Source organism: Hyperolius riggenbachi, chromosome 9 (genome assembly GCF_040937935.1).
Source record: "Hyperolius riggenbachi isolate aHypRig1 chromosome 9, aHypRig1.pri, whole genome shotgun sequence".
Taxonomy (NCBI): domain Eukaryota; kingdom Metazoa; phylum Chordata; class Amphibia; order Anura; family Hyperoliidae; genus Hyperolius; species Hyperolius riggenbachi.
In genome coordinates this window covers 61,704,795-61,727,663 of record NC_090654.1, presented here as the reverse complement: position 1 = coordinate 61,727,663, position 22,869 = coordinate 61,704,795, and the positions used below count along the sequence as shown (strand labels likewise).

Here is a 22,869-nt window from a genome sequence, read left to right as displayed (position 1 = left end):
GCCACATTGGGCCTGATTCACAAAGCGGTGATAACCCAGTTATCACGCCTAAAAGTCTTTAGGCATGATAACCTTTGCACCGCTGAGTTAGCACCGCTTTGTGCTGCTGATCGCGCGCAAAGTCACGAAATTGCACGCGCAACGCCCATAGGGCTTAATGGGCGCATCGTGCGCAGCACGCTGCGCGACTGCGCGTGCAAAAATGCGCGCGCAAGAATTTCGCACGAGTTTTTTCTTATTACGCCTTAACTGAGTTTAGGCATGATAAAGGGCAGGGCCGGTTCTACCATAGAGGTAAAGGGGGCAATAGCCCCTGAGCCTGTAGGGGCCCCCAAGGTGTCTCCTCCCTTAACTGTTGCTCCCCGGGGCCTTTGCAGAGTCTTTGGCAGAGTAGTGCCTCACCTGTACTGGTGGACAGGTGAGATGCTACACTGCTAAAGGGCCCAGTAGGGAAATTTGGCTAATACAATGGGCCCCTAATGCTACTTTTTGGTCGGGGGGTGTCTGTTGGAGTGCCCCAGGGTTAATTTTGCCCTGGGGCCCCACTGTTACTAGAACCGGCCCTGATAAAGGGCTTTTCACTGGCGTGCAAACAGTTTGCACCGCTTTGTGAATCAGGCCCCTTGACGGCGCACTAACGGAACAGGAAGTCACAGATTAAAAACTGATCCGTTTGATGGACCTTTTCTTTTACGGACCAGTTTTTGATTCATGCGGTGTGAATCGGCCCTCGAGTGAAAATGTCCAGCGTCTTTGTGAAAACCACAATTAACATTTGAACGAAATATGAGATGATTCGGCAATGTGTATATTTATATTCTATTACGATAAATGAAGTGGTGGTCTGGATTGAAGCTGACAGCTTACTGGCTTTATTTGTGCCGTGCAGAAGTTATAGAGTGTCAGTTCTGTGGGTTAGCTCCCCTAGGCTGCACACAGATGAACTGAGGCGGAAGCTGTATCAGGTGCCGTGAATTGTGTCCATTGACAGGGAATGACCCCCATGACATGCCCACAATGGCTGTCTGCGAGGTGTCCTTGTTATATGGGGGTGATGAGGGGTAAAATCTCCTCCATTCTCTGGAATCTGCCCACCCCGGGATTACCTCCTAGGCTCCCTGCAATGGAATGTGGATGAGAGGCCGGACAATGAGGACAGGAGCCCTTGTGCACTCACAATACAAGTGTGCTGTGTGTGACAATACTAGCAGCGACATGTGACACGCTAATCCCCCGACTGCAGGCGAGATACAGGGGTCACCACTCAGCACTGCTCTGCTCACACAAATACAGCAAAGTCCCCGGTATACGGCACCAGCGGGGATCGGCCTGATGCAGGACACATGTGCTTGCCGGTTACTAGAGCATAGTTACATATATAGTTACATAGTTATTTGGGTTGAAAAAAGACATACGTCCATCGAGTTCAACCAGAGAACAAAGTACAACTCCAGCCTACTCCCTCGCATACCCCTGTTAATCCAGAGGAAGGCGAAAAAACCCTTACAAGGCATGGTCCAATTAGCCCCAAAAGGGAAACAATGTCTTAACCGACTCCAGAGAGAAATCAGATAAAATCCCTGGATCAACATCACTGGGCATTGCCTAGTAATTATAGCCATGGATGTCTTTCAACGCAAGGAAAGCATCTAAGTCTCCTTTAAGGCTAGAGACACACCAGGACGTTGCGTTTAGGGGACGTTATAGGGCACATAACGTGCCCCTAACGCAACGCCTGGTGCTCTCTGGTGTGGACGTCGGAGTGAGCCGCGTTGTGCAGCTCACTCTGGCGTCCGTGATGCGTACTCTTGGACGCATGCAGCATCACGTGGTCCCGCCCGGCCAATCGCCGCACAGAGCGGCCGCTCTAGGAAGTAAACACTGCACGTCACTGAGTACAGTGAATATTAATTAGCCATGTGCCTGGCCGCTCTCCCCTCCTCCCCAACATGACTGAGCATGTGCAAACAGTGTAACGCGGCTTAGCCGCCTAGAACGCACAGCATGCAGCACTTTGCTGCGTTAAAATGTAACGCAACGTGGGCAGTGTGAACAGCCCACTTGTGTTACATTGCTGTGCGTTGGGGGAGCGTTACAGGCTGCACTAACGTGCGCCTGTAACGTCCCTGTGTGCAAGAAGTCTAAATGCAGGTATATAATTTGCCATAACTACTTCCTGTGGCAATGCATTCCACATCTTAATCACTCTTACTGTAAAGAACCCTTTCCTAAATAAATGGCTTAAACATTTTTCCTCCATGCGCAGATCATGTCCTCTAGTCCTTTGAGAAGGCCTAGGGACAAAAAGCTCATCCGCCAAGCTATTATATTGCCCTCTGATGTATTTCTACATGTTAATTAGATCCCCTCTAAGGCGTCTTTTCACTAGACTAAATAAACCCAGTTTATCTAACCTTTCTTGGTAAGTGAAACCTTCCATCCCACGTATCAATTTTGTTGCTCATCACTGCACCTGCTCTAAAACTGCAATATCTTTCCTGTAATGTAAGAGCAACAGGCTTAAAAAGCACAACCCCCCCTGAAATACTTACCAAGCCTCCAGTGACGTCTAGCAGCCTTCCTGCAGCACCTAGCGGGCTCCTAGCGACTTTCCGACTTCTCCGTGCACGCAAGCCAGCGTATTACCTGACCTGCATCGGGTCAGGTGACATTATTATTATTATTTAGTATTTATATAGCGCCGACATATTACGAAGCACTGTACAGTGTATATATATATATATATCTATATATATATCTATATATATATATATATATATATATAGTCTTGTCACGAACTGTCCCTCAAAGGAGCTCACAATCTAATCCCTACCATTGCCATATGTGTATATTATGTAGTGTAAGTACTGTAGTCTAGGGCCAATTTTTTTTCTTTTTTAGGGGGAGCCAATTAACTTATCCGTATGTTTTTGGAATGTGGGAGGAAATCGGAGTGCCCGGAGGAAACGCACGCAGACACGGAGAGAACATACAAACTCTTTGCAGATAGTGCCCTGGCTGGGATTCGAACCAGGGACCCAGCGCTGCAAGGCGAGAGAGCTAACCACTACGCCACCGTGCTGACTTGTGTGCAGGGAAGCCGCCAGGAGCCTGCTAGGTGTTGCCAGACATTGCTGGAGGCTTATTAAGTATGTTAAAAGCCTCAAAACCCGTTGAAAGCACTGTCCCCATTATCCCCTCAGGCATGCCGGTTGGTTGAGACTTCTGGGTTATAGATACCAGAGACTTTGCTGTTCAAAAAGGAATCGGGCACCAAAGATGGAAGAATAGGAGGCTCCCAGAAGTACAGAGTATTTCAGAGGATGAGAGTGAGGCTGGGAGAGCACTAGGCAGTGCGGAAAAGCACAAGTTCTGTTATTGTTCGGTTTTACATTTTTCATTGTGGTTTTGTATGCAATTGCATTTAAAGGATACCCGAAGTGACATGATGAGATGGACATGGGTGTGTACAGTGCCTAGCACACAAATAACTATTGTGTGTTCCTTTTTTTCTTTCTCTGCCTGAAAGAGTTAAATATCAGCTATGTAAGTGGCTGACTCAGTCCTGACTCAGACAGGTAGTGACTACAGTGTGAACCTTACTGATAACAAATTCCAACTTTAAAACACTTTCCAGGCAGAAAATGGTTTATGAGAGCAAGAAAGAGATAAAAAGGGGAATTTCTTATCAGTGAGGGCCACACTGTAGTCACTTCCAGTCTGAGTCAGGACTGAGTCAGCCACTTACATACCTGATATTTAACTCTTTCAGGCAGAGAAAGAAAGAAAGGAACGCAGCATAGTTATTTGTGTGCTAGGCACTGTACATACCCATGTCTACAGTATCTCATCATGTCAAATGTCACTTCGGGTATTGTCACAGGAGCCCTCAGTGGCTGACCGCACTTAGCCTTCTAAACGGTGCCAGCGCACAGATCGTGCGAACTCTGGTCGCAGTCAATGCGCAGGAACCGTTAAGAATTAGCCGCAGACAACTCAGAAGGGAGCCTGTGAGACACGGGTGATTACAACGTCACCTACTGGTTCAGAGTAAACTGCCACCACCGCGGTTACTATGGGACCGTGGGGCCCACTAACTGACTGACTAATCCTGCGAATAAAACGGTTAAACACACGATATTCTGTCTAGCCAACAACAAACAAACAGTAGCGTATCTTCAGAGACCCGGGATCATTTCTGTGTGTGCTGATAAGCAGGGTAGCGGAAAGTGAATGACTTGGAGAAAGTCGTTTATTCACGCAATATAAATAATTAATATTTACAGACAATTATGAAAATCAACAATTATGAAAACAGTAATAGCCAGTATGAAAAATAAAAGAAGGGAGAAAAAATACTTAGTTCCTGGAAAGATGTCCTTATTGTGGGAAGAATCATAAAGTCCTTGGTTTCAAAGTCCAGAGTTCAGAGTTCAGACCAGGTGGATGCCAGCATATCCTCAAGCTGGCATCTGATGAGTGCAAGATGTTTCAGTGTGGAGGACCCAGCCCGCCTGCTGGCTCTGTGCTTTTGATGAAGCTGGTTTGGGGGTGTGGCAATGCCAGCCCCCTCTGAGCTACCAGCAAATGACAGTTCATTCCCTCTGAGAGATTTTAGAGCTAAACTTATGAATTGCTGTAACTCCTGAACCATACACGTTACATTTAGGGGGGTAACAGCTTCATACTTGGAGGAAAATACAGATTAATATGATACCTGACATGGCTAGTGCATCAGATCAGGGTCCTGAGTAGATTCATACTCTCGACTGGTATCAAGAGATCCAGCATGACCCTACGGATCCAATGATACCGCTCTCATAACCACCCTATTTATTGTATTCTGTAAATGGGCAAAAGATTATATTGTACATTCATTTCTTCCTGCTAAGGCCGGAGTCAGCCTGACTGGAGTCCAGCTGTGTCTGCTTCTTGTCTATGAAAAGGCCCTGTTGGCTCCTTCAATTAACATCTGAATGTGAAATCTGCTTAGACAACTTTGAGTTTACACCTCTGGCTTGATCAGCAGTCACAGGGCCAGTCTTCCTGCCAGCTGCTTGTCACCTTATACCTGATGGATGGGCCATCAGCACAGCTTGAAGCCAGGGACTCTCTGGGCCCAGGCTCATTAGCATATCAAAAGAGCCATCCTGCAGTTAAGGTGATGCTATTCCTCTGCTAAGAAGGGACTGCAGACCTCCTACACAATAAATCCAGATTCTATCGATTTGAAGCGCAATCGACGCAGAGAATCGAGTGCGATCGCTTTTCTTCACGGGCGGTTCCAGGACGCGCCTGCGTCCCCGCAATCGTCCGTGACAGCCCCCCCCCCCCTTGTCCGTGGCTTAGCCACTCATCCGCAAGATGTGTGGCGGCGCCGCTAACCTGGCTGACGGGTCTCGAGTTGCCGGTACGGCGGGAAAACCTATTGGAGCCTGTGGCTCGGTTCCCCTGGACCGGTCGCGGTCGGCTACCCTCAGGGTTGACCCAACATGGACCGTTCTGGACAGGGCGTTTGCGCCACTGCAGTCGGACGTGGTGTCTGCCGGGACTGCGGACAACGGGCAGTGGGTTGGTTAGGTCAACAGCCAGCCCACGCAGGGTTCCCCTGCTGAGTGGCTGTGGACCTAAGGGAACCCCGCGGGAATCCCTGGACCTTCCCAGCTCCTGACAGACGGCACATGCCCTGCAGTAGTTGGCTACATCCCTGTTCATCCGGGGCCAATAAAACTGTTTCCGAATACCGGCGAGTGTCTTGCGGACACCCGAGTGCCCGGTCAGAGGATTACCATGTGCGGATTTCAGCACATGTCCCCTAAACGCACTCGGGACCACAAGCCACTTGGTATCCGCGTGGGATCTACCTGTAGGGGGCTGTACAGACTCACTGTACAGTCTCCCACCTTCCCAGTACACCTTGAAAGCGGCCCCGTCTGCGAGGGGCTCAGCGGCTTGCTGCCTGAGCACCTCCAGGCTTGGGTCACTTTGTAGTGCGGCTGAGAATATGGCGCTGTCAGTTTCAGCCAACTGGCTCATGTCACACGAGGCCAGCGGCTGAAAGGTCTCATCCCTGTGGTCAGAGGAGGGGGAGGAGGCCGGAACCCCCTCCACCTGTCCTGAGCTCGGGTTCTGAGCAGTGCAGCTGCGCGGTACTGCTAGCACCGGTACACTGTCAGAATGGCACAGACGGACATTACTCAAATCATCATTGCATGCAGTAATGACATTGACAGGTATAGACATTTTTCATTACAGACAGGTTGTACAGTAAACTCAGGTACAGTTACAGCATCATCACAACAGACAGTCTGTACATCAAACTCAGGTGCCTTTGAAGCAGGCACTAGTGAACCTGGTACCCTTGAACTGGGCACATTCAACCCACCTCCCCCTGGTGCTCCCCCAAGTGTATAAAGTACCTGGTGGTGGGTGGAGAGTCCGTCTCCTTCCGTGAGCGACAAGGCGGTCGTGGCAGGTTCATAGTAGGACACAAGCTTGCCCAAATCAGTCCCTAGCAACACAGGGACTGGGAGATCCTTCATAACCCCAACAACCCTTTCGTGGACCCCTCCCACTCCCCAATCCAGCTTCACTCTGGCATGGGCTATGTGGAAAAGGGTGCCCTCTACTCCAGTAAGGGCAAGGGATCGGCTGGAGCTGATGCTCTCCTTTGGCACAAGATGTGAGTGAACTAACGTGATGTCAGCTCCGGTGTCTCGAAATCCGGTGACAACTTTGCCGTTCACTCTAACAAGTTGCTGCTGGTCGGTTCGGTCGCGGATTTCCTTTCCGCGGGCAAACAGGACAAAATCGGATGATCCAGGCTGTGGTTCGCTGGCGGGCTGCCTCTGCTGTGGGTGAGGTGCAGGTGATGCAGATGATCCAGGTGCTGGTGGTGTCTGTCTCCGCTCCGGACAGTCGAATTTCATGTGTCCGGGCTGGCGGCAGTAGTGACAGGTGACCTCTCCAGGCGCTGCAGGCCTGGGTGCAGCAGCTGCGCTGGGTGGCCTCTGTGGCGGACGGCTCACAGGGGCAGGAGGGTCTGCCGAGGTATTGGGCTGACCTCCTCTCCAGCTGGATGGGACAGTTCTGCGTGTATCAGCCACCCGGGTAGTTGCAAAAGTCTCAGCAAGGTCTGCAGCGACAGTGGCTGAAGCCGGCCTGCGTTCTAACACAAACTGTCGTACATCAGCAGGGCAAATGTTCAGAAATTGTTCCAGGACTATCAAGTCCTCCAGGACATCATAAGACCCTTTGGTGAGGCCTAGAGTCCACTGCCGGAGTGTGGTGAGCAAGCTGCTGGCCACATCTCGGTACGAATCAGAAGGCTTTTTCTGCCAGGCCCTAAACTTTTTCCGATAGGCTTCTGGCGTCAGCTGGTACTTAGTAATGATAGCGTCTTTTATAGCAGCATAATCATTATCCTTTTCCGCAGGCAATTCTGCGAAGGCATCAAGCGCTTTGTAGCGCAGCAAAGGTGTCAGATGTCTGGCCCACTGGTCTGGGGACAGACGATACTGACGGCATGCTTTTTCAAAAGACCGCAAAAACAAGTCAATGTCTGTGTCTTTTTCAATATTAGCAAATTTAAATTTTGCACTTACGGGTGCTGCAGCTCCTTCAGCAGGGAGGCTGGGCGGTGAACTCCGGCTGGCCTGTTGCACTTTTGCCATGTTTAGCTCATGCTGTCGTTGGCGCTCCCGTTCTCGCTCAGCGGCCTCCCTCTCTGCGTGGCGTTCTGCAGCAGCAGCAGCATTGCGTTCCGCAGATTGGCGCTCCTCACGCATGTACTGCAGGTACTTGTCCAGGTCAGTGTCCATCAGCTTTTGTAATGCCTGCTGCATTAGCGGATCAGTACAAACGGACAGTCCAGTACTGGCCGGTTCCAGGCGAGTACTTTCAGAAATTCTGGGATTGGGGTCCATACTGACAGTCTCTGGCGTAACTGTTGCAACAGGGCCCGCAGGATGCTCAACCTCTGTACGCCTAAGATCTTCAGCCTCTGGTTCCCCTTGATTGTCAGATGGGCTGGTATCCACCTCAGCGGACACTCCCGGCTCCCGCAGTTGCTGGGCATCCCATCTGGACAAGTCTGCTATCAGGTCCCGTTTTGTCTTGCGGAGGATGCCAATGCCCCTCTCTTCGCAAAGATTTTCCAGGTCTGCTAGGCACATGTTCTGGTAGTTCCCGGACATTTCCATGCCAAATAAAATAAAACTTTGGGGAGGGGTACTGGCTACACAGTCTCTCTGTATATATAAAAAATATATTGCCTTCCAGCTACACCAACGAATTAGTTCATTTCTCGATAGCGCTAGCGCTATCGCAGATACTTTCAGCACAACACAGGTCCCAACCGCTGCCTAACACTGTCACAGGAGCCCTCAGTGGCTGACCGCACTTAGCCTTCTAAACGGTGCCAGCGCACAGATCGTGCGAACTCTGGTCGCAGTCAATGCGCAGGAACCGTTAAGAATTAGCCGCAGACAACTCAGAAGGGAGCCTGTGAGACACGGGTGATTACAACGTCACCTACTGGTTCAGAGTAAACTGCCACCACCGCGGTTACTATGGGACCATGGGGCCCACTAACTGACTGACTAATCCTGCGAATAAAACGGTTAAACACACGATATTCTGTCTAGCCAACAACAAACAAACAGTAGCGTATCTTCAGAGACCCGGGATCATTTCTGTGTGTGCTGATAAGCAGGGTAGCGGAAAGTGAATGACTTGGAGAAAGTCGTTTATTCACGCAATATAAATAATTAATATTTACAGACAATTATGAAAATCAACAATTATGAAAACAGTAATAGCCAGTATGAAAAATAAAAGAAGGGAGAAAAAATACTTAGTTCCTGGAAAGATGTCCTTATTGTGGGAAGAATCATAAAGTCCTTGGTTTCAAAGTCCAGAGTTCAGAGTTCAGACCAGGTGGATGCCAGCATATCCTCAAGCTGGCATCTGATGAGTGCAAGATGTTTCAGTGTGGAGGACCCAGCCCGCCTGCTGGCTCTGTGCTTTTGATGAAGCTGGTTTGGGGGTGTGGCAATGCCAGCCCCCTCTGAGCTACCAGCAAATGACAGTTCATTCCCTCTGAGAGATTTTAGAGCTAAACTTATGAATTGCTGTAACTCCTGAACCATACACGTTACATTTAGGGGGGTAACAGCTTCATACTTGGAGGAAAATACAGATTAATATGATACCTGACATGGCTAGTGCATCAGATCAGGGTCCTGAGTAGATTCATACCTGGGTGGTAGGGGCCCCGGGCCCCTCTCGACTGGTATCAAGAGATCCAGCATGACCCTACGGATCCAATGATACCGCTCTCATAACCACCCTATTTATTGTATTCTGTAAATGGGCAAAAGATTATATTGTACATTCATTTCTTCCTGCTAAGGCCGGAGTCAGCCTGACTGGAGTCCAGCTGTGTCTGCTTCTTGTCTATGAAAAGGCCCTGTTGGCTCCTTCAATTAACATCTGAATGTGAAATCTGCTTAGACAACTTTGAGTTTACACCTCTGGCTTGATCAGCAGTCACAGGGCCAGTCTTCCTGCCAGCTGCTTGTCACCTTATACCTGATGGATGGGCCATCAGCACAGCTTGAAGCCAGGGACTCTCTGGGCCCAGGCTCATTAGCATATCAAAAGAGCCATCCTGCAGTTAAGGTGATGCTATTCCTCTGCTAAGAAGGGACTGCAGACCTCCTACACAATAAATCCAGATTCTATCGATTTGAAGCGCAATCGACGCAGAGAATCGAGTGCGATCGCTTTTCTTCACGGGCGGTTCCAGGACGCGCCTGCGTCCCCGCAATCGTCCGTGACAGGTATCCTTTAGGCCTCTTTCACAGTGCGTCGTTAAAGTCGCATGTTAAAAAATGTTTCAACGCAGACTAACGACAGCAGTACTAAGTCTGTGCGACATTCACAGTGCACACGTTGCGTTTGTGTGTAGCGTTTTAAGAAAGTGCTGCATGCTATGCGTTATACACGTTGTTAGCTGCCTTGAACTATTTGCACATGCTCAGTAATGACTTGGAAGCATACTTTTCAATGCCTGTATGCTCTACTGTATGCGACGATAATGGGGCATTAAGTTGCTTTTGACTTTTTGGGGGCGTTGCGTTGTAATTTGCTTTGCAACTTTAATGTCGCATCAAAACGCAACATCCTACTGTGAATGAGGCCTTAAGGCTTGCATTTTTCATGCATTTTTGGTGCATTTGTGATTTGCATTTTTAACAGGGCTGTGGATTCAGAGTCAGAGCAATTTTTTGGTACCTGGAGTAAGAATCGGGAAAAAATGCACCAACTCCGTCCTACTTCTAAAAAAATTGAGGTCGCATTCACAGTGGGACGTTATGGTCGCGCGCCATAAAGCCTTATAACGCAGCTTATCACACTGCAATGCTAATCCTATGGGCTGTTCACAGTGTGACGTTAAAGTCGCATTAAAAGATGTTGCGCTGTGGTAACTCACTGCTTGCACCACTTAACGCAGATACATGGCGACTAATGTCGCATTAAAACGCTACGTCTCACTGGGAATACAGCCTAAACTGAGAAAATATGATAAAATGTTCTATTTCTCAGATAATAGTCATCAAAAATAACTTGCATATACAGTAATAGCTGTGCTTAGTCCACAAAAATGAACTAAACCAATCAAAAAACAAGTTATTTGTGCTGCTGCAATAAAGCTGTCACCATATTTTTTTAAAGGACTCATCCGGCAATATTAAAGAAAATAAGTGCTACTTACCGGGGGCTTCCTCAAGCCCCAAGCTCCCAGGATATCCCTCGCCGCAGCTCTCCCTTCAGCCGTTCGCCGCAGCTCCGTCCCGGTCCCAGGCGATGACGTCAGGGCGACCTTGTCAATGCTCCGGCCCACGTGGCGGTGATTGACAGTGCCGCTCGCGCAGGCGCAGTTCAGGCCGACCTGGAGAGGGACATGCTGGGAGCTTGGGGCTGGAGGAAGCCCCGGGTAAGTATCACTTATTTTCTTTAATATTGCCTGATGACTACTTTTATTCAGATATACATATCTGATTGTGACTCTATACAGTATCTGATGTATACACGGGAATCTTTCTGTATAAGAACATCTCTGCTATAAGGATAAGACCTGAGGTGTAGTTGTGTCACTAGTAGGGATGATCAATGAGATGCCAATAATTCTCAGTTTATGCAATTTTATGCACTCCCTTTGCTCATTAAATCATTTAATTTCATGTTTTTAAAATTGGAATTGGTGACTACAATTTAAGGTCGGGCCGGTGCACAGCTAAAAGCGCTAGCTTAATTGCAAACGCTCAGCTTTTTAGAAGTGATTTTTCTAAGGGCTTTGGGCACTTTCGGGTTTTTTTAAGTGCTGGTGATTTTCGAGAGTGTTCACATATAAGCGGTTCGATTTAATTCTGGGAAATTTGCCTATAATGTAAGGTATAAGGAAATCGCAAAGCGCTTAAAAAGCGCTTTGTATAGCGATTTCCCCAGCGCTTTCATGAATAAATACATTTTATTTATTCATTTCTGGGTGAAAGAGTTCACTTCCTCACTGATGGCAGAAAGTGAAATAACCAATCGCTCTGCAAAAGTGCTTAGAAAAGTGCTTAGCCTAAAAACGCTAACGTGCAGGAGGCGAAAAAGAAAATCGTTTGAAAAACGCAAAATAAACACTTGTGCTTGCGATTTATGATGTGAACAAGGCCTAAGTGATTCTAGACATGTGCCTAACGTTTTTTTAGTTATGCCTAGCGATTTTTGGAGCGTTTTGTTGTAGCAATTTTTTATTTTTTTATACAGTAGAGCTGGAAGTGTACATCTTTTGTATAAAAAACGCCTGTTCTAGCACTTTTTAGGGCGATTTTCCACTTTCCTATACTTAACATTGAGGCTGAATCGCCTCAGAAATGCTGCAGGACTTGGGTTTGAGAAAAAATGACATCACTGTCGTGTGATCCATCCCATTTGAATACATTACCCAAGCAATTTTCAAAGCGCTAGCGTTTAGAAAAGCGCTCAGAAGCGCTCTAGGTGTGCACCTGCCCTTACGCAGTAGTACTATACTCTACATATGCACTTCCCACAAAGCTGTTGTGAACCCACTGAGAATGTTTTGCACATTGAAAGCAGAGGCGTTATCTATCACCAATAAACCTGGTTCCTGCACATCACTTTTAAAGCGGATGTGAACTCAGAACTTCCTCTCTACTAGATAAGCAACAGCATAATAACCTTCAAGGAAAAATATTTCTGTTAGGGCCCATTCACACTAGGGCGGTTTTTAGGCGCTAGTGCTATTCTAACCTGTGGCAGTTTTCTCACTGCCGCAATTGGCGCCGATCGCGGGCGTTTTTGCGATTAGCGCCAATCGCAAAACGCGCTACCTGCGGCATTTTTGCTGTGATTCTGGAGCGATTGCGGTACAGTGCTTAGTAAAGCTCTAATCTCCATACGACGCTACGTGTTCGCGTACCTGTACCCACGTCGCAAGATCACAGAAACGACTGCTCAAAAAAATCGCTGGTTGACGGAAAAATCGTAGGAAAAATTAGGAGGTGGTTACAGGCCTATAGATGACAGAAGGAGATACAGTATATGGGGGATGGGTCGGCTTTTTACAGACAAGGGCTACATTACTTGCGGAAGATGTTAATTTGGAGGTGTATTTGAGAAGCGGACTTGATGTGTGATGGAGACGATTGGTGCAGAGTAAGCCGGTATGGGCTGGAAGAGGACGGCATTGTGGAGATAAGAGGAATGAAGGACGCTGTGTTCTTTATCTTATATTAAGTGCGATTCCTCTGGGAGAGCTCGGACACGGCAGAGCGTAGCCTGATGGACAGCGAGGGGATCTTATCATCATCCTTCCTGTGGTCATGTGACCGGCTCCATATTTATCGGAAGAGATGGTGATATGAACACGCTACTTATCAGTCTGAGGCTTCTGCACTGACTCCGGCTAAACTCCAATCCTCGCTAGAACACTGCGCAAGTTTTATAAAGTTTCACTGACTTTTATACCACTACTTTAATGGAAGGGAGAAGGAAAACTTCAAGGTGAATCAGCCGAGTGTTCCTATGGCTATAACTAGGGATGGTCAGAATTGCCAATTTGCGCTTCTGCGGAAAATTCGCATTCCGCCATTGCCGATTACCGCTACCGATTATGCTTTCCGCTACAGATTTCTGCATTCCAATGCAAATTTTCATGGTAATTTCCGCCGACCTTAACCTCAATTTTCTCAAAAACTACAAGGTCTATTTGAAAAAAAAAAATTCCCTCTTGTTCCCATTCTTCTGCTTAAAGAGACACTGAAGCGAAAAAAAAAATGATGATATTATGATTTGTATGTGTAGTACAGCTAAGAAATAAAACATTAAGATCAGATACATCAGTCTAATTGTTTCCAGTACAGGAAGAGTTGAGAAACTCCAGTTGTTATCTCTATGCAAACAAGCCATTAAGCTCTCCAACTAAGTTAGTCGTGGAGAGGGCTGTTATCTGACTTTTATTATCTCAACTGTAATTGAACTGTTTACTTTTTCGCTGCTAGAGGAGAGGTCATTACTTCACAGACTGCTCTGAAAGAATCATTTTGAATGCTGAGTGTGGAGTGTGAGTGTGCAATTGCGAGGCGTTTCTAGGCTCCTAAGAGATCCGGGGCACTCCAACTGGAAAAGGGGTGTAGTCACATACCAGAATGTGGGTGTGGTAATGGGTGGAGACAAATTTACATGCAGTCTAAGTAGGCCTGCCCAGCAAAATGTTGGATGAAGCCCCCTCTCCATCAATACAAAAAAACAACAACCCAAATATGCAGCATATTACATAAGTAGCCATTGACACTTATACATAACTAGGCAGAGTTACTTGGCTTCTGTACTGGCTGGTCTAGTTTTCTGCTTTGCGGTTATCTGGCAGTCCCCCATAGCATTCCTTGACCTTCTAGTGGACCATTTCCCATGGGCCTCTCATTGAGGTGCCACAACCCCCAGCATGCCTCCATAGAAGAACCACTGCTCCCTGCATGCCCCATAAAGACGTCACAGCACCAAGCATGGCACCACAGCACCCAGTATGCCCACAGAGAGGCACCACAGCAGCAAGCAATCCCCCGGTCGATGCACCACAGTTACCAGCATGCCCACCATTGAGGCACCACAGCTGACTTTGCGTGGGGGACATTTGGGGCACCCCAGAATAGATCTGGGGAATGTGCCACTGATCTTTGGGGCTAGCAACGTCCCTGGTTGCATTTGTCGCTGGTCTTGATCCCCTGACACCCTAGTCTCCTGTGTCAAAGGCAGAACCCTGAACCAGTATACTATCCAGCTGCTATGAACGATTATCTTCCGGAGTGATCTATCATTGCATTTGTTTGAAATGCCCCAGCATGTGCCTGTATGTGGCTATAGGGTACCACCGTATCATCACGTGCCACTGACCCGTCACTTGGCACATGTATGGTTACTCGGAAGATGCTGATAGCTTGCAATGCCTGAAACTGCACAGTAACTTCTTAGTGTTGTTGCAATAAGGTTTATTAGTGCCCTGCTGGCAGAATTTGATGGAGATATTGTCATGCATTTTAGTGTCAGCCTCGGGCACCCAGGACTCGGGAGACTGCAGTTTTAGGACACAGTGGGTGAAGTGGGGTCACACGACTGTACATGGAAAGCTTCCTAAAGCAGTATGTAGCTGCCTGTAACTTGCTGACATGTCACCTCTGTCTGACACTCCACCACAGAAACCTGTACATCTCCCCCTCCACCACTTACTTTATCAGATTGTAAGCAGCACTGTCCCCTGGTGGGAGACGAAGCACACAGCGGCTGTAGAGTGACAGCCTGTTCACAGTTCTGTGTTTGTTGAGTCTTCCAATGTTTTATATTTCACACATCATTCTATTTATTTGCCTAAATTTTAGTCTATGGCATGATCCCCTTGTTCAATACGTCTTCATTGTGTCCCTTTATAGTATAGTTCTCAACTGTTCCTCTTTTGGAGGGAAAGTCCCTCTTTGGGACCCAAATCCCTCTGTCCTCCGCATTTGTCCATCTTTCAGGACTGTTGTACCTATTTATATTAATATATTTATTTTTCTACAAAAAAATTAACACTGTCAGTATACAGTGGCTTGCAAAAGTATTCGGCCCCCTTGAAGTTTTCCACATTTTGTCACATTACTGCCACAAACATGAATCAATTTTATTGGAATTCCACGTGAAAGACCAATACAAAGTGGTGTACACATGAGAAGTGGAACGAAAATCATACATGATTCCAAACATTTTTTACAAATCAATAACTGCAAAGTGGGGTGTGCGTAATTATTCAGCCCCCTTTGGTCTGAGGGCAGTCAGTTGCCCATAGACATTGCCTGATGAGTGCTAATGGCTAAATAGAGTGCACCTGTGTGTAATCTAATGTCAGTACAAATACAGCTGCTCTGTGACGACCTAAGAGGTTGTCTAAGAGAATATTGGGAGCAACAACACCATGAAGTCCAAAGAACACACCAGACAGGTCAGGGATAACGTTATTGAGAACTGTAAAGCAGGCTTAGGCTACAAAAAGATTTCCAAAGCCTTGAACATCTCACAGAGCACTGTTCAAGCGATCATTCAGAAATGGAAGGAGTATGGCACAACTGTAAACCTACCAAGACAAGGCCGTCTACCTAAACTCACAGGCCAAACAAGGAGAGCGCTGATCACAAATGCAGTCAAGAGGCCCATGGTTACATAGTTACATAGTTATTTTGGTTGAAAAAAGACATACGTCTATCGAGTTCAACCAGTACAAAGTACAACTCCAGCCTGCTCCCTCACCTATCCCTGTTGATCCAGAGGAAGGTGAAAAAACCCTTACAAGGCATGGTCCAATTAGCCCCAAAAGGGAAAAATTCCTTCCCGACTCCAGATGGCAATCAGATAAAATCCCTGGATCAACATCATTAGGCATTACCTACTAATTGTAGCCATGGATGTCTTTCAACGCAAGGAAAGCATCTAAGCCCCCTTTAAATGCAGGTATAGAGTTTGCCATAACGACTTCCTGTGGCAATGCATTCCACATCTTAATCACTTTTACTGTAAAGAACCCTTTCCTAAATAAATGGCTAAAACGTTTTTCCTCCATGCGCAGCTCATGTCCTCTAGTCCTTTGAGAAGGCCTAGGGACAAAAAGCTCATCCGCCAAGCTATTATATTGCCCTCTGATGTATTTATACATGTTAATTAGATCTCCTCTAAGGCGTCTTTTCTCTAGACTAAAAAAACCCAGTTCATCTAACCTTTCTTGGTAAGCGAGACCTTCCATCCCACGTATCAATTTTGTTGATCGTCTCTGCACCTGCTCTAAAACTGCAATATCTTTTTTGTAATGTGGTGCCCAGAACTGAATTCCATATTCCAGATGTGGCCTTACTAGAGAGTTAAACAGGGGCAATATTATGCTAGCATCTCGAGTTTTTATTTCCCTTTTAATGCATCCCAAAATGTTGTTAGCTTTAGCTGCAGCGGCTTGGCATTGACTCTGGACGAACTGCAGAGATCTACAGCTCAGGTGGGGGAATCTGTCCATAGGACAACTATTAGTCATGCACTGCACAAAATTGGCCTTTATGGAAGAGTGTCAAGAAGAAAGCCATTGTTAACAGAAAAGCATAAGAAGTCCCGTTTGCAGTTTACCACAAGCCATGTGGGGGACCCAGAAAACATGTGGAAGAAGGTTCTCTGGTCAGATGAGACCAAAACTGAACTTTTTGGCCAAAATGCATAACGCTATGTGTGGCGGAAAACTAACACTGCACATCACTCTGAACACACCATCCCCACTGTCAAATATGGTGGTGGCAGTATCATGTTCTGTGGGTCCTTCTCTTCAGCAGGGACAGGGAAGCTGGTCAGAGTTGATGGGAAGATGGATGGAGGCAAATACAGGGCAGTCTTGGAAGAAAACATCTTGGAGTTTGCAAAAGACTTGAGACTGGGGCGGAGGTTCACCTTCCAGCAGGACAACGACCCTAAACATAAAGCCAGGGCAACACTGGAATGGTTTGAAACAAAACATATCCATGTGTTAGAATGGCCCAGTCAAAGTCCAGATCTAAATCCAATCGAAAATCTGTGGCAAGATCTGAAAACTGCTGTTCACAAACGCTGTCCATCTAATCTGACTGAGCTGGAGCTGTTTTGCAAAGAAGAATGGGCAAGGATTTCAGTCTCTAGATGTGCAAAGCTGGTAGAGACATACCCTAAAAGACTGGCAGCTGTAATTGCAGCAAAAGGTGGTTCTACAAAGTATTGACTCAGGGGGGCTGAATAATTATGCACACCCCAGTTTGCAGTTATTTATCTGTACAAAATGTTTGGAGTCATGTATGATTTTCGTTCCACTTCTCACATGTACACCACTTTGTATTGGTCTTTCACGTGGAATTCCAATAAAATTGATTCATGTTTGTGGCAGTAATGTGACAAAACGTGGAAAACTTCAAGGGGGCCGATCACTTTTGCAAGCCACTGTAGGTAGATTGCCAGGTATAGGTTCCCCCTGTATAGGAAACCAAGTATAGTGCCCCCGGTATAGGTAGCCAAGTATAGATGCCCCCTGTATAGCTAGCCAGGTATAGGTGCCTCCAGTACAGCTAGCCAGGTATAGATGCCCCCAGTATAGCTAGCCAGGTATAGGTGCCCTCAGTATAGCTAGCCTGGTATAGGTGCCCCCAGTATAGCTAGCCAAGTATAGGTGCCCCTTGTATAGCTAGCCAAGTATAGGTGCCCCCAGTATAGCTAGCCAAGTATAGATGCCTCCTGTATAGCTAGCCAGGTATAGGTGCCTCCAGTACAGCTAGCCAGGTATAGGTGCCCCCAGTATTGCTAGCCAAGTATAGGTGCCCTCAGTATAGCTAACAGGGTATAGGTGCCCCTAGTATAGCTAGCCAGGTATAGGTGCCCCCAGTATAGCTAGCCAGGTATAGGTGCCCCCAGTATAGCTAGCCAGGTATAGGTGCCTCCAGTACAGCTAGCCAGGTATAGGTGCCCTCAGTATAGCTAGCCAGGTATAGGTGCCCTCAGTATAGCTAGCCTGGTATAGGTGCCCTCAGTATAGCTAGCCAGGTATAGATGCCCCCAGTATAGCTAGCCGAGTATAGATGCCCCCAGTATAGCTAGCCAGGTATAGGTGCCCTTAGTATAGCTAGCCAGGTATAGTTGCCCCCAGTATAGCTAGCCAGGTATAGGTGCCCTCAGTATAGGTAGTCTAATATAGACAAGCAGAGACACAGTGGTGTCCCTGCAAGCATGCGATGATCTGAGGTCTGAAGACAGAAGTACTGCTGCTGCACTGGACAGTGCAGCGCCAGCGAGGCCCGGGGGGATTCGGGCCGCGGCAGGAGAAGGTCTTGGATTGACAGCCGGGGGGTGGGGGAAATAGGGGCAGGTGGGATACCCCTTGGAAGACACCACCGGACGCACACAGTTTAGGTGGCATCATAGGCGGTCCAGCCTTGCTCCTATCCTTCAAATTGATGTATTTCCTAATTCCAAATGTTAATATTAAGGAAACCTAATGATGATAGAAAGGACCAGTGTAGTATGAATTATGCTTATGGGTTCTTTGTGGTATGAATGACTAGGGGGGTGGCTTAAGGTGTCCCTCTTTCTTATCTCATAAAGTAGGGAGGTATGGTGTAGCATATCCTGTGTGACAAACCATGCTATTATCACATAAAGTAGTATGGATACAGGGGTACCAGAAGGATAAAAATATCTAAAACGTTTAAAAATGAGGAGGTAGTGAAGGACTTACCTTCTCCGGGCAGACATAAGAAAATGCCAATCAATTTTCAGCAAAACAATTTACAACAGAGCTTTCTGTTGGTGGAATATGATTGCTGCTGCGTTTTTTATTGTTCTATTTAAAAAAAAAAAATTGGCTTCCGACCTTCTCTCGCTCCCCCTGAGATCCAATCAATGTAATCACCTCTAATAGGCATCAGCCTATGAGATGGATCAGACTGTGAGCAGCTAAGTGACGGAGCTGTCCCTAGTACAGCGCTGCGCTAGATCGCAGCGCTGTACAATGTAAATAACCACTTTATTCCCCTAACAGCCTGCCAGCTGCGATCACAGGCTGGCAGGCTGATCACTGAGCTCTGCGTCTGCGCTATGTCTCGGCAGGGAAACGATCGCGCGAGCGCTTCCTGCTAATCTCTACACCCAGGCTTTAACGCCAGTCGGCAATAGGCGGTCCTGAGGGAGCCACTCTGCAGCCACCAAATGGCGTTAGGAGGTCGCAGAGCAGTTAAAGAGGTTTCACTTGTCCTTCCCTGCAGGCCCGTTCCAGCATTGGGACCTCCGAAAAAGAGCTTGTCGACAGCATGTGCAGACGGACTAGCACCATCCCACTCAGCTTTCTGAAGGAAAAGCAGGGACGTGTCAGGTCCATGCTACTGCGCACACGCGAGGCGCCTGCGCAGTAACATGGACCCGGTCAGGCTCAGCTATTTCTGCCGGATCGGGAGGGTGCTAGTCCTTTTTAGGATCCAGAGTTTTCCACCTCCTGAAGTATCTAGTTGTAACCTTTGCAAACCTGAACTGAAAATCAAAAGTCAAAATAAACATAAACATGTCATACTTACCTCCCTTGTAGTCTACTCATCAATCTCTTTCTCCTATCCTGCGTCCTGTTTTTCCACTGTGATCAATGGAATCCTCCTTCCTCCATAGTGAAAATGGCCATCACCCCCATAATAGCTTCCTGGTCACCACAATGTTAAACTGTAATATTGCCCACTTGAGTCATTGGGAAACATGGACATTACCTTGCTGTCCTTTTATCTATAACTGACAGTAACTGATATATAACTGACAGCAACTGATATATTCAGTTCTGACAAAATCTTGTCAGAACTGGAAGGAATCGTTGTGAGCAGAAAATGCTGAGGAACTAATAGTGAGGTAAGTATGTAACATTCATTTGCAGGTGCATCATGTGTTTATTTTAAATAAGTTTACTCAGTTCAGGTTCACTTTAAGCTGCCTTTGTGACTTACCAAGTACAGTCCGACCACAGCGAACCCCCTCACATACACAAGCCTAAGTAAATCTGCAGTAGTGTGTGTAAATATATTGCTTGAAAAAAAGTGTAGTGTTTCCCACATGTGTGTAATAAAGTCTTTGTTTCCATTCAGGTCGTGTGTTGGTATTTTCTGAGTTGTAAATGGCTTCACCGTTGTTGGCAAGAGAAGCTGCCCAGTCCTGCCTGTCTCGGGGCCTGGCTGAGCTGCACATCATTAGAGTATACTCAGTAATTACAGACCTGGAATTCCCCTCCAGAAGATCCAGCCGTTCCTCCCTGGAATTCTCACACCTGGAGGGGCCCCAGGAAGGGGGGGGAGCTGGAAGGTCCCAGGTATGTAGAGAGTTTTTCAGGAATGCTAACTATGTTGGAGTGGAGATATCTCCTCCCTGTGCTGTAATCTATAAAATATATCAATGTCAGACAGATGCTCATGTGTTCAATGTATGAGGCTGCAGGAACTATATATCTCTCTATAAGGGTGTCTTCCCACATTCACCTATATGTGTACAATATCCTGCCAAACATGTATTGCTGCATGCGGCTGGTTAACAGGTACACATAGGGGAAGAGGAGTCTATTACATTCTCCCATTAAAGAGCAGTCACCGTTCTGACTGGTTTGATGGTCTCGGTATAGAACTACACAACCATAATGACCTGGATCAGCCACAAGATTAACCTCCTGGGCGATACAATAATATCGCCAGGGGGGCCGCAGCACTTTTTTTGTAATTTTTTTTTTTTTATCATGTAGCTAGCCTAGCACTAGCTACATGATAGTCGCTGTGCAGCGGCATCCCCCCACCCCTTCCGATCGCCTCCGGCGATTTGAGCAAACAGGAAATCCCATTCAGAACGGGATTTCCTGTTTGGCTTACCCTGTCGCCATGGCGACGATCGGGATGATGTCATGGCGTCGGAGAGAGTCCCGATCCACCCCTTAGCGCTGCCTGGCGGTGATTGGCCAGGCTGCGCACGGGGTCTCGGGGGGGGGGGGGCTGTAACGCGGCGGGTAGCGGCGAATCGGCACGGTGGCGATCGGCGTGTACACGCAGCTAGCAAGGTGCTAGCTGCGTGTAACAAATAATAAATAAGCAAATCGACCCACTAGGGCCTGAGAAATCCTCCTTACAGCTCGGGATTATCGCCCAGCAGGTTAATGCCTCATACATGCAAAGTAAATAACATTGACTAGCTCGTTAAAATAGTACCTGTCCTGGTACACCACGCAATTTCCCGTCAGATAAATGGGTGTAATCTATAACTGCCGACAGGCCCAATTCTTCTATACAAAGGTGATCAACAGCAGCAACAACAAAACATTTGTAAAGCGCTTTTCTCCCGTAGAACCCAAAGTGCATAAGCTTCTCTCAGATCAGTACATAGTGGTGCAATAGTTATGTGATTGTAAATGCCAGACTAAACAGGTAGCTTTTCAATTTTGATTTAAACATGTCCAGGGTTGGAGCTGTCTTGATTACGTTTGCCAAGGCATCCCACAGGGTAGGGACAGCATGACAGAAAGCTCTGGCTCCAGAGGTTTATTAGTTGAACTCTGGGGGTGGTCAATTAATTGGATCCATTAGACCTGAGGTTGTGGGAGGTGTGACACAGTTGATCAGAAAAACCCGAATCGAAAAATCAGATCTGACCAGTCAGAAATTATCGATTCGACCCGTCTATCTGATGGGAAATTGCATGGTGTATACCAGGCATTTAGCAGCAACTGAACAGTCACAAAAGGGGGGGTGGGGTGCCTTGACACCATAGGAAAAAGACACAGAGACAACAGGAGCCCAGATAATGTAGTATTTTTCAGTAAAGGACAAAATGACAACTCACAAAGGTGGGTGGCAAAGTGGCAACCAATCACTAGAAGCAGATGGAGACAATTAACCCAACTCCACTCGTGGTGTCCAGCATGGACTGGATGAGGTCGCTCTCTCTGATGAAAAAGAACTGGCTTTCACATTGGTGACCACTACATGAGGCCAGTGAGGACCCCTCCAACCCTGGTAGAGTGTGTGTGTTTGTGAGTGTGTGTGTGTGTGTGTGTGTGTGTGTGTGTGTGTGGGGGGGGGGGGGGTTGGGGTAGTATGCACGAAGGGGGTAAAGAGGTTCCCAGGTATGTAAAAAAATAGGTTAATAACACTAGCAACTGAAAATATGAGGTGGCTTACCTCAATAATCTCAGACAACAAACGGTTTATTTAGCACAGGCAACACATTTCGTGGCCCCAAGCCCACTTCCTCAGGCCGATACAAGTGCCTAAAAGGCATTAAAGGATACCAGAGCTCAAACGTTTTGTTTTGTGCCATACTATGTTCTCCTGTCTGCAAAGTAAAGCACCAGAGTGTGAATAAAGATTGAATGCAACTGTTGTTAATTTCATTAACTGATTAATAGATCCTCCTGTTATTGACCAGATCAATATCCCAGAAGTATCACTGACTTGATGTCATACCCTGAATAAAAAGTTTTCATTTAATTTTTACATATTTTGAGTAGTTTGCCTATTTAGGCCTTTCCTTTCCCCTATGTTTGGCCTGCATTTCATCCTCCATGACTGACACTAATTAGGGGAAGATGAAATCTGGAGATGGCCATGAGTGGGATGGCGGTCAGTGTGCCTCGGGGCAACCAGCTGTCCCTATGTTCAAGGAAGATTTAGTTATGATATTATTAAACATCGCCTTAATTATTCCATATACACCTCTCCAGAGAATGACTGGCACAGACCAAGGAGACAGCACAAGCTT

The 22,869-nt window shown here is 47.0% G+C and overlaps 1 long non-coding RNA gene across 1 annotated transcript in view; it reads left to right on the top strand.

The window, feature by feature from the left end:
* LOC137532424 (uncharacterized) overlaps positions 1 to 22,869 on the top strand; it is a 115,142-nt gene that overhangs the window by 71,254 nt on the left and 21,019 nt on the right. Inside the window, exon 3 of the long non-coding RNA XR_011023926.1 lies at positions 20,220 to 20,440. This is a non-coding gene — a long non-coding RNA (uncharacterized lncRNA). The remainder of the gene's footprint in view (positions 1 to 20,219; positions 20,441 to 22,869) is intronic.